The 14,742-nt window shown below is 37.8% G+C and overlaps 1 protein-coding gene across 5 annotated transcripts in view; it reads left to right on the top strand.

Moving 5' to 3' along the window:
* Positions 1-14,742, top strand: part of CENPP (centromere protein P) — a 387,615-nt gene that overhangs the window by 131,985 nt on the left and 240,888 nt on the right. The window lies entirely within an intron of this gene.

Here is a 14,742-nt window from a genome sequence, read left to right as displayed (position 1 = left end):
TGTGATATTTTCTGATTTTGGTTGATATGAAGTCAGTTTATTGACCTTCAAGATAGAATAAAACATTAAGTCTGAAAATATATGGTAGAGAAACAGAAAGTATTGATTTTGTTTTTGCATTGTGTAGCAAATTTAATGGGATGTTAAGAAGTGAGCTGGACAGATATTAAATATCCACATTTGGAGACCCTCAGCGATTCATTGTTTCCTTAATGATTTATATACAGTTTGACACTTTGTACTGCAGAAAAATTATTTTGTAATTTGTAACATCTTTCCTTGAAAATGTATAACTAGTGAATACAATTTTTATTGGCATTTGATAAAAGTTTATTGAGAACTAGTTCTGTGCTAGATCCTGTAGATATATAGACAAAACACAAGTTTCTCAAGGAACTTGTAGACTGAGTCAGAAGGAGAGTCAGCAAACAAGTGATTAAAATGCAGGGTGATACTTGCTGCATAAAAGTATGCACAGAGTTCTATGATAACGGGATCCGGACACATAAAAGGCTTTGCTCGGGAGGTTGCTGCAGCCAACCTGATTTCCAAACAGCAAATAGGAGAAGAGGATAGGGGCAGAGTAAGATGTTTAGGCACAGGACGCAGCACACAGGTTGGGAGAGGTGGAGGTAAATTGTTTGGAATATATAATTAGTGTGGGGCATGTTAAGTGATGTGACTAGACAGGAGGTCAGATTAAAGAGGGTTTTATGCCCTGTTAAGGTGTTTGGACTTTATTCTATAGGCAGTGAGATACTACTGAAAAGATTTTTAAGCCAGTAAGTAACATGATCCTATCTGCATTTAGAAATGTACTTCAAATGTTACATTTCTGAAGAATACCATTCTTAGTTTGTATTGCATTAGTTACCTATTACTGTGCAAGAAATTACCATAGATTTAGCAGTTTAAAGTAACACATTTATTATCTAACAGTTTCCAGGAGGTCAGAAGTCTGGGCCTGGTCTTGCTTTGTTCTCTGCTTCAGAGTCTCTTGGAAAGCTGCCCTCAAGGTATTGGCTGAGGCTATAGCCTTATTTCAAGGCTCAGACAGGGAAGGATCTGCTTCTAAGCTCCTGTAGTTGGCAGCATTCAATTCTCTACAAACTGTGAGATTAAGGGCCTCAGTTTCTTGCTAACTGTTGACTGAAGACTGCCCTGAGTTCCCTGCAATGGGAATCTCCTCCATAGGGCAGCTCATAAAACGGCAGCTTGCTTCTTCATAGCCAGAAAGGGAGGAATTTTCCTAGCAAAACCACTGTTACATTCTTATAGACTCAATCATGTACGTGTAATCACATATTTACCATCTCCTTTGCTTACACTGAAGGGGAAGGGAACTGCACAAGGAAAGAGTCTGAAAATAGTCAGGCATGTACTGAAAAATAAACAAAACTATGTTCCCAGGATAAATATGTTTTAAACTTAGATTCCTTTGTATTCCAAAAGGACTTGTTTTAATTGCAAGCATTGTTCCAAAATTGAGAGTATTCTCTACAGATTCTTTTTATCTCATTTTCTTTAAAAGTTAGTTCTTAGATATTTAATGGCTTTGAAGATGTCCTAGTTCCATTGGTCTGCTTGTTTTCAGCAGTGGTACTCAAAAAATGTGTTGAGTAGAATTGAGTTATGAAAACAAGGATTTTCTAAGGTGTATTCTTTGGAGGTGTCTTCATTCTATTAAGAGTGGTCATATAACTACTTAGTAGATTTGCTCTTAAATAAAGGCTGCCAGCAAGAAGAATCTCCCCTGTGTTCGTCTTCATCCTCTTAACTTTAAATAGGAAATAGTGTTATTTAGAGGCCAGAACACTGAAGTTCTAGTTCTGGTTTTGGTTCTGTCATTAATCTTCCCCTGATGGTGTATGTTATGGATTGTGTCCTATGAGATGTACCCTTATTTGGAAACAGTTTTTAAACATGTTCTTAGTTAAGATGAGGCCAAACTGGATTAGGGTGGGCCCTAATTCAATATGACTGGTGTCCTTATATGAAGGGCAGAATTGGACACAGAAAAGCAGGTAGAGTTTTCAACCCCATATGCACCTAGAGGCAGGCAGCAGGCTACCGCCAAAAGCAGGAGAGGAGCATGGATCAGATGCCCCACTACAGATTCAGACTTCCAGCCTCCAGAACTGCAAGACAGTAGAGTTCTGCTGGTTTTTTGTTTGTTTGTTTGTTTTATTTTATTATTATTGAGAAATAATACACACGTACAGTCTGTCCATATTATATAATCAGTGGCTCATTATATGATCATATAGTTGTGTATTCTTCACGATGATCATTAGAATATTTGCATCGTGCCAGAAAAAGAAATAAAGAACTCATACATCCCATATCTCTTAAACCTCTCTCTCATTGACCCACAGTCTTTCTAATTTTTACCCTTTATCTCCCTCTATTATTTATTTATTTTTCATCCTTCCTTTTTTTTCCATTCATCTTTCTAAACCCTGTATAAAAGGAGCATCAGACACAAGTTTTTTCACAATCACACAGTCACATTGTAAAAGCTATATAGTTATACAGTCATCTTCAAGAATCAGGGCTACTGGAACACAGCTCAATAGTTTCAGATACTTCCCTCCAGCCACCTCAATACACAATGAACTAAAAGGTGATATCTGTATAATGCATAAGAATAACCTCCAGAATAACCTCTCAACTCTGAAATCTCTCAGCTCTGAGACTTGATTGTGTCTCATTTCTTTCTAACCCTTTTTGGTCATTCTCATTCCCAGGATGCTGGGTCCTGGCTCATCCCCAGGAGTCAGGTCCCATGTTGTCAGGGAGATTTACACCCCAGGAGTCATGTCCCATGTAGGGGGGAGGGTAGTGAGTTCACCTGCTGCATTGGCTTAGAGAGAGCGAGGCCACATCTGAGCAACAAAAGAGGCTCTCTGGGGATGACTCTTAGGCCTAATTGTCAATAGGCTTAGCTTCTCCTTTGCAAGAATAAGCTTCATCAGTGCGAGCCCCTGGGTTGAGGGTTCATTCTATTGAATTTGTTGTCCCTGCTGCTGCTTGGTAGGGATACCCAAGCAGTATTCAGGTAAACAGGTATTCAAGTAAACTGACCATACAAATTAAATTAGATAATGTGCCATCCAAAATACAAATTTTATATCAAATAAACATCTATCCCTTTGGTCTTGCACAGAGGTTGAAGTTTGAAAATATGGACTTTATCATTCTTTATGCAATATTCTGATTTACCTTAGCCCTGTGCAGATCAGCTTCATTCATTTCTCTAGATGAAGTCTGATCATTTTTTTCAGCTTTTTTAACACTTGCTGTATGGGTTATGCTGACTTTCATAGTTTCAGTGCTCAAACTCTGAATCTCAGATATTTATATAAGTATAACTGAGAATGTATATTGAATTTCAGAGAATGCCCAGGTTATATACAAGTAACTCAGTATCTCAGTATTAGAAATACCAGTCACAACTCCAGAATAGATGTGACTGTTTTTAGAGCTTACAATTTAGAAACCTTAACAATGGGCCCCAACCTAATAACTCATGGTCTAAACTTCAATTTTCTGAGCTTGTATATTGTAATTAATCCATATGAGTGAGGCATGATAATATTTGTCTTTTTGTTACTGACATTTTATTCAGTAGACTATCCTTAAGGTTCATCCACGTAGTTGCACACTTTACAATGTCACTCCTTCTTGCAGCCACTCAGTAGTCCATTGTATGTAAATACCATAGTTCTCCCTTCCATTCCTCAGTCCTTCTACCCTTAGGCCACCCTATCCATTGTGAATCATGAACATTACCCCCATAAGCACCAGAGTGCTGATGTCCATGTCCCCAGTGTCGGTTCCTCTAGGTATATACCTAACAACGAGGTTGCAAGATCATATGGCAACCCCACCCCAAGATTCCTGTGGAACCACCCTACTGCCCTCCAAGGGGCTGCACCTCTCATTTCCCTACCGACAGTGAATAGGTACAAGTCGTCTTGCGCAATCCGTATTCCTTCAGCACCAAATGCCCAATCTTGACCCTCTATCTCTTAATGACCTGTGTTCTTAAGTTTAACTCTCAGAGTTCACTCATTAATATTTATTCACATTAGTAAGAACATACAGTATCTGTCCCTTTGTTTCTGGCTAATTTCACTCAGCATAATGTCCTAAAGGTACAGCCACATTGTTAAATGCTTCATGACATTATTTTGTCTTACACTACAAAATATTCCGTCATATGTATACAACAGAGCTTGTTTAGCCACTCATCTGTTAATGAACATTTGGGCTGTTCACATCTCTTGCCAATTGTAAATAATGCTGCTATAAAATCAGTGTGCAAATATCTATTTGTGTACTTACCTTCAGTTTCTCTGAATATATACCTAGTAATGGGATTGCTGGATCATATGGTAATTCTATACTTAGCTTCTAAGGAACTGCCAAACTGCCTTCCAGAGCATTTGTACCATTTCACATTCCCACCAATAGTGGATAAGTATACGTCTTTCTCTACATCCTTTCCTGCACTTGTCATGTTCTGATTTTTTGATAATGGCCATTCCAGTGGGTGTGACATGATATCTCATTGTGGCTTTGATTTGCATTTCCCTAATAGCCCGTGAAGTTGAGCCCCTTTTATTGAGCCTTTTAGCCATTTGTATTTTCTCTTCTGAAAAGTTCATGTCTTTTGTCCATTTTTTAATTGGGTTGTTTGTCTTTTTGTTATTGAATTGAAGAATTCAGTTCTTCATGTATCCAGAATTATACTGGATACTAACTAAACCCTTATCTGATACGTAGTTTCCAAATATTGTCTACCATTGTATAGGCTGTCTTTTTACTTTCTTGACAAAGTTCTTTGATGCAAAGTATTTAATTTTGAGGAGATCCCATCTGTCTATTTCTTTTTTCAGTGCTCATGCCTTGGGTGTAAAGTCTAGGAAACCACCTCGTATTGCAAGATTTATAAGATATTTCCCTATATTTTCTTCTAAAAGTTTTATGGTCTGAACTCTAATGTTTAGGTCTTTGATCCACTTTGAGGTAATTTTTTTTTTTTTTTTTAATTTTTTTATTAATCAAAAAAAAGAAAAGAAATTAACACAACATTTAGAAATCATTCCATTCTACACATGCACTCAGTAATTCTTAGTATCATCACATAGATGTATGATCATCATTTCTTAGTACATTTGCATCGATTTAGGAAAAGAACTAGCAAAACAGCAGAAAAAGATATAGAATGCTAATATAGAGAAGAGAATTAAAATAATAATACTAATAATATATATATATATAAAAAGGAAAAAGAAAAAAACAAAAACAAAAGATACAAACACACAAACAAACAAACAAAAAACCATATTTCAGGTGCAGCTTCATTCAGTGTTCCAACCTAGTTACATTACACTTAGGTATTATTGTGCTGTCCATTTTTGAGTTTTTGTATCTAGTCCTGTTGCACAGTCTGTATCCCTTCAGCTCCAATTACCCATTATCTTACCCTGTTTCTAACTCCTGCTGGTCTCTGTTACCATTGATATAGTCCAAGCTGATTCTCGAATGTCGGTTCACATCAGTGGGACCATACAGTATTTGTCCTTTAGTTTTTGGCTAGACTCACTCAGCATAATGTTCTCTAGGTCCATCCATGTTATTACATGCTTCATAAGTTTAGTCTGTCTTAAAGCTGCATAATATTCCATCGTAGGTATACGCCACAGTTTGTTTAGCCACTCGTCTGTTGATGGGCATTTTGGCTGTTTCCATCTCTTTGAAGTTGTAGATAATGCTGCTATAAACACTGGTGTGCAAATGTCCGTCTGTGTCTTTGCCCTTAAGTCCTTTGAGTAGATACCTAGCAGTGGTATTGCTGGGTCGTAATCCATTCTGCCATTCTATGTCTTTTGATTGAGAAATTCAGTCCATTAACTTTTAGTGTTATTACTGTTTGGATAATATTTTCCTCTACCATTTTGGCTTTTGTATTATATATATCATATCTGATTTTCCTTCTTTCTACACTTTACTCCATACCTCTCTCTTCTGTGTTTTCATATCTGACTCTAGTGCTCCCTTTAGTATTTCTTGCAGAGCTGGTCTCTTGGTCACAAATTCTCTCAGTGACTTTTTGTCTATAAATGTTTTAATTTCTCCTTCATTTTTGAAGGACAATTTTGCTGGATATAGGAGTCTTGGTTGGCAGTTTTTCTCTTTTAGTGATTTAAATATATCATCCCACTGTCTTCTAGCCTCCATGGTTTCTGCTGAGAAATCTACACATAGTCTTATTGGGTTTCCCTTGTATGTGACAGATTGTTTTTCTCTTGCTGCTTTCAAGATCCTCTCTTTCTCTTTGACCTCTGACATTCTAACTAGTAAATGTCTTGGAGAACGCCTATTTGGGTCTATTCTCTTTGGGGTGCGCTGCACTTCTTGGATCTGTATATTTAGGTCTTTCATAAGAGTTGGGAAATTTTCAGTGATAATTTCTTCCATTAGTTTTTCTCCTCCTTTTCCCTTCTCTTCTCCTTCTGGGACACCCACAACACGTATATTTGTGCGCTTCATATTGTCATTCAGTTCCCTGATTCCCTGCTCAAGTTTTTCCATTCTTTTCCCTATAGTTTCTGTTTCTTTTTGGAATTCAGTTGTTCCATCCTCCAGTTCACTAATTGTAGCTTCTGTCTCTTTAGATCTACCATTGTAGGTATCCATTGTTTTTTCCATTTTTTCTTCTTTGTCCTTCACTCCCACAAGTTCTGTGATTTGTTTTTTCAGATTTTCTATTTCTTCTTTTTGTTCAGCCCATATCTTCTTCATGTCCTCCCTCAATTTATTGATTTGGTTTTTGAAGAGTTTTTCCATTTCTGTTCGTATATTCAGCATTAGTTGTCTCAGCTCCTGTATCTCATTTGAACTATTGGTTTGTTCCTTTGATTGGGCCATATCTTCAATTTTCCGAGCGTCATCCATTATTTTCTGCTGGTGTCTGGGCATTTGATCAGATCTCCCTGGGTGTGGGACCCAGCTGGTTGAAAGGTTTTTCTGTGGAATCTCTGGGCTCTGTTTTTCTTTTCCTGCCCAGTAGGTGGCGCTCGTGGCGGTCGTTTGTCTGCGGGGCAGTCGGCCCGGGAAACCGCGCGTGGAGGCGGGGGTCGCTGGCCGTGGCTTGGGGGAGTGCCGGTCCAAATTGCCCAGCTGGCCCGAGACGCCAAGCGTGACGGGAGGGCCCCGCTATCCAATGTTCCCAGTCAGACCGGGGAGCCACGTGCGTGGAGGGGACCCCAGACACCAGCCACCCCAGCCGGGAAAACGTGCACCCCTCGGGTATCTCACAGCAGTGGATTCTCCCTACCCGTTCAGCCGTTCCAGAATGGGGTACGCTGTCTTTTTTGGTCTCTGTCGTGACTCCGGGAGCTGTTTTGTATTGTTTCTGTTTCTTTAGTTGCTTTTCTGGAGGAGGAACTAAGACCCGCGCGTCTTACTAAGCCGCCATCTTCTCCGGAAGTCCGAGGTAATTTTTGTATAAGGTGTAAGATATGGATCCTCTTTCATTCTTTTGTATATGGACACCCAGTTCTCCAAACACTGTTTATTGAAGAGGCTGCTCTGTCCCAGGTGGATTGGTTTGACCACCTTAACAAAGATCAGTTGTCCCAAGATGAGAGGGTCTATTTTTGAACACTCTATTTGATTGTATTGGTCAGTATATTGGCATACTGTAGCTTTATGCCAGTGCCAGGCTGTTCTGACTACTGTAACTTTGTAATATACTTTAAAGTTAGGTAGTGTTAGACCTCACACTTCATTAAAAAAGATATTTTTAGCTACTTGGGGTACCTTGCACTTCCAAATAAATTTGGTTATTGATTTTTCTATTTATGCAAAGTGAGTTGTTTTAATTGGTGTTGCATTGAATCTATAAATCAGTTTGGGTAGAATTGACATCTTAACTATATTTAGTCTGCCAACCCATGAACATGGTATACCCTTCCATTTACTTAGGTCTTCCATGATTTCATTTATCAATTTATTGTAGTTTTCTGTGTATAGGTCTTTAGTATCTTTAGTTAAATTTATCCCCAAGTATTTACTTTGATTACTATTGTAAATGAAATTCTTTTCTTGAATTCCTGCTCAAATTGTTCATTACTAGTGTATAGAAACACTACTGATGTTTGGGGTCGATCTGGTACCCTGTCACTTTGCTGTAGTCATTTATTGACTCTAGTAACTTTGCTGGAGATTTTTTGGGATTTTCGACATATAGTATCATGTCATCATCAAACAGTGAGAGTTTTATATCTTCCTTTCTAATTTGGATGCCTTTTATTTCTTTTTGTTGTCTAATGGCTCTGGCTGTAAATTCCAGCACAGTGTTGACTAACAATGGTGGCAGTGGGCATCCTTGTCTTACTCTTTATCTTAGAAGGAAAGCTTTTAGTCTTTCTCCATCGAGGATGATGTTAGCTGTTGGTTTTTCATATATTCCCTTTATCATGATGTAGAAGTTCCCATCTCTTCCTGTTCTTTGAATTGTTTTCATCAAGAACAGCTGTTGAATTTTGTCAGATGCTTTTTCTGCATCAATCGCGAGATGATCATGAGGTTTTTCCACTTTAACTTATTGATATGATATATTACATTAATTGATTTTGTTGTGTTGAACCAGCCTTGCATACCTGGAATAAATCCCACTTGGTCATGGTATATAATTCTTTTAATGTTCGGTTTGCAAGTTTGTGTGTGTGTGTGTGTGTGTGTGTGTGTGTGTGTGGTGGGGGTCACATTTCGTTATTTTTCCATGTGATGATCCCATTATTGCATCATCATTTGTTGAATCTGGGGGAGGGGGGCGGGGAGGGGAAGTGCACTGGTTGGGAATTAAACCCAGTTCCTCTACATGCCAGGCAAGAATTCTGCCACTGAACTGCCCTTGCACATCCTGATTTGCAAGTATTTTCTGGAGGATTTGGACCTCTGTATTCACTAAAGGGATTGAGCTTTAATTTTCTTTTCTTGTAGTATCTTTGTCTGGCTTTGTTGTTAGGGTGATGTTGGCTTCATAGAATGGGTTATGCGACTTTTCCTCCTCTTCAATTTTTTTGAAGAGTTTGAAGAGGATTGCTACTAATTTTTTCTTGAATGTTTGGTAGAATTCATATGTGAAGCCATCTTGGTCCTGGATTTTTCTCTTTTTGGAGGTTCTTGATGACTGATTCAGCCTCTTTCCTTGTGATTGGTTTGTTGGGATCTTCTGTTTCTTCTCAAGTCATCATTGGTTGTTCATGCCTTTCTAGGAAGTTGTACATTTCATTAGCATGTAATTGCTCATAGTATCCTCTCATTACCTCCTTTATTTCTGTGGGGTCAATGGTGTGTTCCCTCTTCCATTTCTGATTTTATTTATTTGCATCCTCCCTCTCTCTATTTTTTTTTTTGTCAGCCTAGCTAAGGATCCTTTGATTTAATTGATTTTCTCAAAGAACAAACTCCTGGTTTTGTTGATTTTCTCAATTGCTTTCTTATTCTTAATTTCATTTATTTCTGCTCTGATCTTCATCATTTTTTCTTTTGTTTGCTTTGGGGTTAGTTTGCTGTTCTTTCTCTGGTTCTTCCAAGTGAACAGTTTATCCCTTGAATTTTGGTCTTTCTTCTTTTTTAATATAGGCACTTAAGACAATAAATTTCCCTCTTAACACTGTCTATGCTACATTCTGTAAGTTTTGATATGTTGTGTTTTCATTTTCACTTGCCTCCAGATGTTTACTGAAATTGTAATTTCTTCCTTGACCCACTGGTTGTTTGAGTGTGTTGTTTAGCCTCCATACATTTGTGAATTTTCTGGCCCTCTGCCTGTTATTGATGCCCAACTTCATTCCATTATGATCTGAGAAAGTGTTTTGTATAATTTCAGTTATTTAAAATTTATTGAGACTTGCTTTGTGACCCTGCATATGGTCTATCCTTGAGAATGACCCATGAGCGCTTGAGAAAAATGTGTACCCTGCTGTTATGGGGTGTAATGTCCTGTAAATATCTACTAAATACATTTCATTTGTTATATTATTCAAAATATCTGTTTCCTGATTGATCCTCTGTCTAGATATTTTATCCATTGATGAGAGTGGGGAATTGAAGTCTCCAACTGAGTCGGAGACTTCACTCCTTTCAGTGTTGTCAGTGTTTGCTCCTATATTTTGGAGCACTCTGGCTTTGTACATAAATGTTTATGATTTTTATGTATTCTTGTTTTATTATTCCTTTACGTAGTGTCCTTCTTTGTCTCTTTTAATTGTTTTACATTTGAAGTCTGATTTGTCAGATATTAATATAGCTACCCCTGGTCTTATCTGGTTGTTGTTTGCCTGACATATCTTTAACCAGTCTTTCACTTTCAACCTATTTGTGTCCTTGGGTCTAAAGTCAGTATCCTATAGACAGCATATAAATGGGTCCTATTTTTTAATCCATTCTGCCAGTTTAGATAGAGGAATATTTTTTTTTTTTTTTTTTTTTTTTGCATGGCAGGCACTGGGAATCGAAGCCAAGTCTCTGGCGTGGCAGGTGAGAACTCTGCCTGCTGAGCCACCATGGCCTGCCCTAGGTTGAGGAATATTGAGGAATATAATCTATTAACTTTTTTTTTTTTTTTTTGCATGGGCAGTCACTGGGAATCGAACCCAGGTCTCTGGCATGGCAGGCAAGAACTCTGCCTGCTGAGCCACCATGGCCCACCCTAATCCATTAACTTTTAATGTTATTCCTGTAAAGGCAGTACTTTCTTGTGCCATTTTGTCTTTTAGATTTTGTATGTCATATCTATTTTTTTCTCTTTATACCTTTACTGATAGTCTTCATTTCTACAATCTTCTCCAGAGCTTTCTTTCCTATCTTTTCCTGTCTTCCTGCAGTGCTCCTTTAGTATTTCTTGTACAGCTATTCTCTTACTCAGATTTTCCCAGTGATTGTCTAAAAATATTTTCATCTCCCCCTCATTTTTAAAGGACAGTTTTGCAGGGTATAAAATTCATGGTTGGCAGTTTTCTTTGTCAGAATCTTTAATATATCATTAGCATTGTCTTCTCACCTCCATAGTTTCTGCTGAGAAATCCACACAGAGTCTTATTGAGCTTCCCTTGTATGTGATAGATTGATTTTCGCTTGCTGCTTTCAAAATTCTGTCTTTGTCTTTGACATTTGGCAATTTGATTAGTAAGTATCTTGATGTATGTCTATGCGGATCTATTCTGTTTGGGTATGCTGCACTTCTTGGATCTGTAATTTTATGTCTTTCATAAGAGATGGGAAATTTTCAGTGATTATTTCCTCCATTAGTCTTCCTCCTCCTTTTCTCCTCTCTTCTCCTTCTGTGACACCCACAACACATATATTAGTGCACTTCATGTTGTTATTCAATTCCCTGAGATCCTGCTCATATTTTTCCATTCTTTTCCCTGTATTTTCTTTTGTGTGTCAGATTTCAAATGTCTAGTCCTCTAGTTCACTAATCTTTTCTTCTGCCTCTTCAAATCTATTGTAATTTCCATTATTTTTAAATCTCTTCTATTGTGCCTTTCATTCTCGTGTTTTGCAATTTTTTTTTCAAACTTTCAAGTTTTTCTTTATCTTCACCCAATGTCTTCTTTATATCCTCTCTCAACTTGTTGGTTTAATTTTTGATGTGATTTTGCCTGTCTTTTTTAACATCCTGAATTAGTTGTTTCAACTCCTGTATCTCATGAGAAGTGTTGATTTGTTCCTTTACCTGGGCCACATCTTCGATTTCCCTAGTATGACTCATTTTTTGCTAACAATCGACATTTGATTTCCTTTATTAGTCTATTCTGGAGTCATGTTCAGTCTTTTACCTAGGATTTTCATGCTGAGTGGCTTTGTTCTTGATCTGTTCTTTGACATTCAGTTCAGCTTATTGTAGAAATCTAGCATAGGTTCTGTTTAACTGATCAGAATTTTTCAGTTCTTGTTATTCTATTTCTTGCCCTGCCTATATCGAGCCTTTTCTTTTTTTTTCTTTTTTTTTTTGAGGAGGATCTTCTCAGATATTATCAACCTCAGTCAGATTTTCTCAGACCAGAAGACTAGACAGGTTCACATCTCAGGAGGAGAGAGTATCCAGTATTGGTTTTCCCTGAGGGTGAGACCCAGCAGTTTGTCAGACTTTCCTAAGAAGCCTCAAGACTCTGTGCTTTTCCTATCCTGCCCAGTATGTGGTGCTTGTCTGCCCGTGGCTTCCCACTAGCTTAAATGATGTGTCCCTTAAATTTCAGCAGACTGTCCCTGCTGGGGGCATGGTTGAGTCAGAAGTGTGGCAGTAGTTCAGTTTTGATTGTTTCTGCTTTCCTACCCCTAGGGCCTAAATTCCCTTAAAGAGGGCCTCCACTTGAGCTTAGCCCCACTCCCCCCTTTTCTTGCAGAAAATCTGCCCTTTAGGGAATTAACCCCTTCACCTGACTCTTTACCTTGTCTTTCAGACATGCCTTAGTTCCACCCTTGCTTGGGGTAATGCTGGAGCCTGAGAGTCCTTGCAGGTCTATCTAATGAAATGTTTAAGAAGTAAAAAAAAAAAAAAAAAAGCAAAAATCCTTTTCAGAGCTAGAACCCCGCTCCTCAGGTTTGCTGATCAAGAGCTTGAGGAGTTGGTATGTAGCTTTGTGTGTTCCCAGGCTCTGTGTGCCCCCCTTTACTTGGGATCCAGCCTTTTTCCAGTATTTTGTGGTGTTCAACTCAAAAAGCCTCATTTTCCCCATTAGGCCCACCCCTTTTCTACTGGAGCAAAAACTCCTGGTTCTTTTAGTGCTTACTCCGTGTCTATCTGTGATGGGGGCCTGTTATCAGTAGTTACAACTTGTTAATTAATTCTGCAACTGGAGCTTGTTTGAGCTAAACACTTGCTGCTACTAACGTCCGTCTCCTTCCCCTCAGGGACCAAGCCCTGCATGACCGTGGGGATGGGGCCCCAGCCTTGGCAGCTTGGGGGATTTACAGTTCTGTGTGGGGTCTTAGCTGTTCCACCTGGTCCAGACTGTTATACACTGTGTATCCAGTCACTGATGTTACCCCAGCAGTTGTTTTTTACTCTTCCTGCCTATTTACTAGCTGCTCTGGATGAACTAAATTCCACACCTTCACAGTGCTGCCATCTTGCCTCACTGCTTGCTGTTATTTTAGGACACCCAGTTGGTGGTACTTTGTTATGGCAACCCTCAGAAACTAAGACATTGAACAAATTATTTTATTTATTTGGGCCTTAGTTTATCTGCTAGGTTAGAATCTAGTTACTTTAGGCACTGTTGACCTTTTGGACTGGTTAATTATTCATGGTAGGGCTGTCCTGTGCATTGTAAGATGTTTGGCAGAATCCCTGGCCTCTACTCACTAGATGCAAGCAGAACCCTCTCCCCCCAGGTAGTGACAGTCAAAAATGTTTCAGATATGGCCACATGTCCCCTAGGGGCAAAAATCATCCCCACTTAGAAACCACTAGTTGCTAACTATGTGATGATATTAAGAATTACTGATTGTATATGTAGAATGGAATGATTTCTAAATGTTTTGTTTGTTAATTTTTTTAATTAATAAAAAGTTAAAAAAAAAAAAAAGAAACCACTAGTTGCTAGATATAGAGTCTTTTAAGATCAGCATTGTAGCATTTTATGCAGTGTCTATAGTTTGACTCTCCAGCTCAAATAGCATGCTTATTCCTGAAGCTCAGTCATGTGGTCGAATGAGATAAAGATGAGAACCCAAGTATTTCTCCTACTGAATGATGAAATTTAAAGGGAGGGAAGTTATGACTCAATATAAGAAAGAGTTCATGTAGAAATGTATCTTATTTGTAAATTTAACTTTTCTGAGTGGTACGAAAATCTTGGTGAAATTAAATTTGCAACCTAAGTAATAGTGAAGTGATGACAGATGTGTCCATGATAATTTTTGATGCTTGCTTGGCATACTTCTATTTATTTAGGAAAGTGTAGCATATAAGAAAAGTTGGGTTGTTAGCTCTTATAATTTAATTTATTTTCCGGCTGCTGTTATACTTGATTTCCAGTATTTAGAAATGGATTTGGAATCAGGAAACCAGAGTGTTAATTCTTGTTGTTCTTGGGGTCATATGAATTCTTGCAGCAGAAAAAGTATATAGATGAGAGAAGATTTTGCTCTTTCTTCTCTTTTTTTCTCGGAGTTAAGTATGTTATGTGATATTTTAGTTTAGTGCTCCTGAACTTCAGGAATTAAGTAAAACTCTATTTTGTATCAGGTAATATGGTTCAGGCAGACAAACCCTGAACTGAATGAATAAAATACTCATTTTCAAGCAGTATTTTATGTGAGGAAATTAATGAAATATCCTTTATTTTTATGTCCTTTCAAAAGCTATGTGTTAAATGTTTATGTTTATTGACCAAGTTTGGTTTATGGTGTGAAATTCACATATAGTTGCAAAAGCCAATTTAATTTGTTAATATTCACAAACACAGTTCAGTCTATTAGCTACTATAACTAAATTCTTTGACATATATTGAGAGAAATATGTGGTTTTCATATTTTCCTTTCCTGTTATAGACTTGAAATCAACTGATTTAGCCTGTTGCCCTAACATGTAGCTGTATAATCTTAATGAACTAGTTAAAGGAATATTTTATTCTTTAGTGTTTCTGTTAGGGAAAGCATTGTATTTATTTTTTATTTTTATGAGAAATATTTGGGGTGAATAGGAGTTCTGCA

This window comes from Tamandua tetradactyla, chromosome 2, assembly GCF_023851605.1.
Source record: "Tamandua tetradactyla isolate mTamTet1 chromosome 2, mTamTet1.pri, whole genome shotgun sequence".
In the NCBI taxonomy this organism is placed as follows: Eukaryota; Metazoa; Chordata; class Mammalia; order Pilosa; family Myrmecophagidae; genus Tamandua; species Tamandua tetradactyla.
This window is presented reverse-complemented; position numbering and strand designations above follow the sequence as displayed.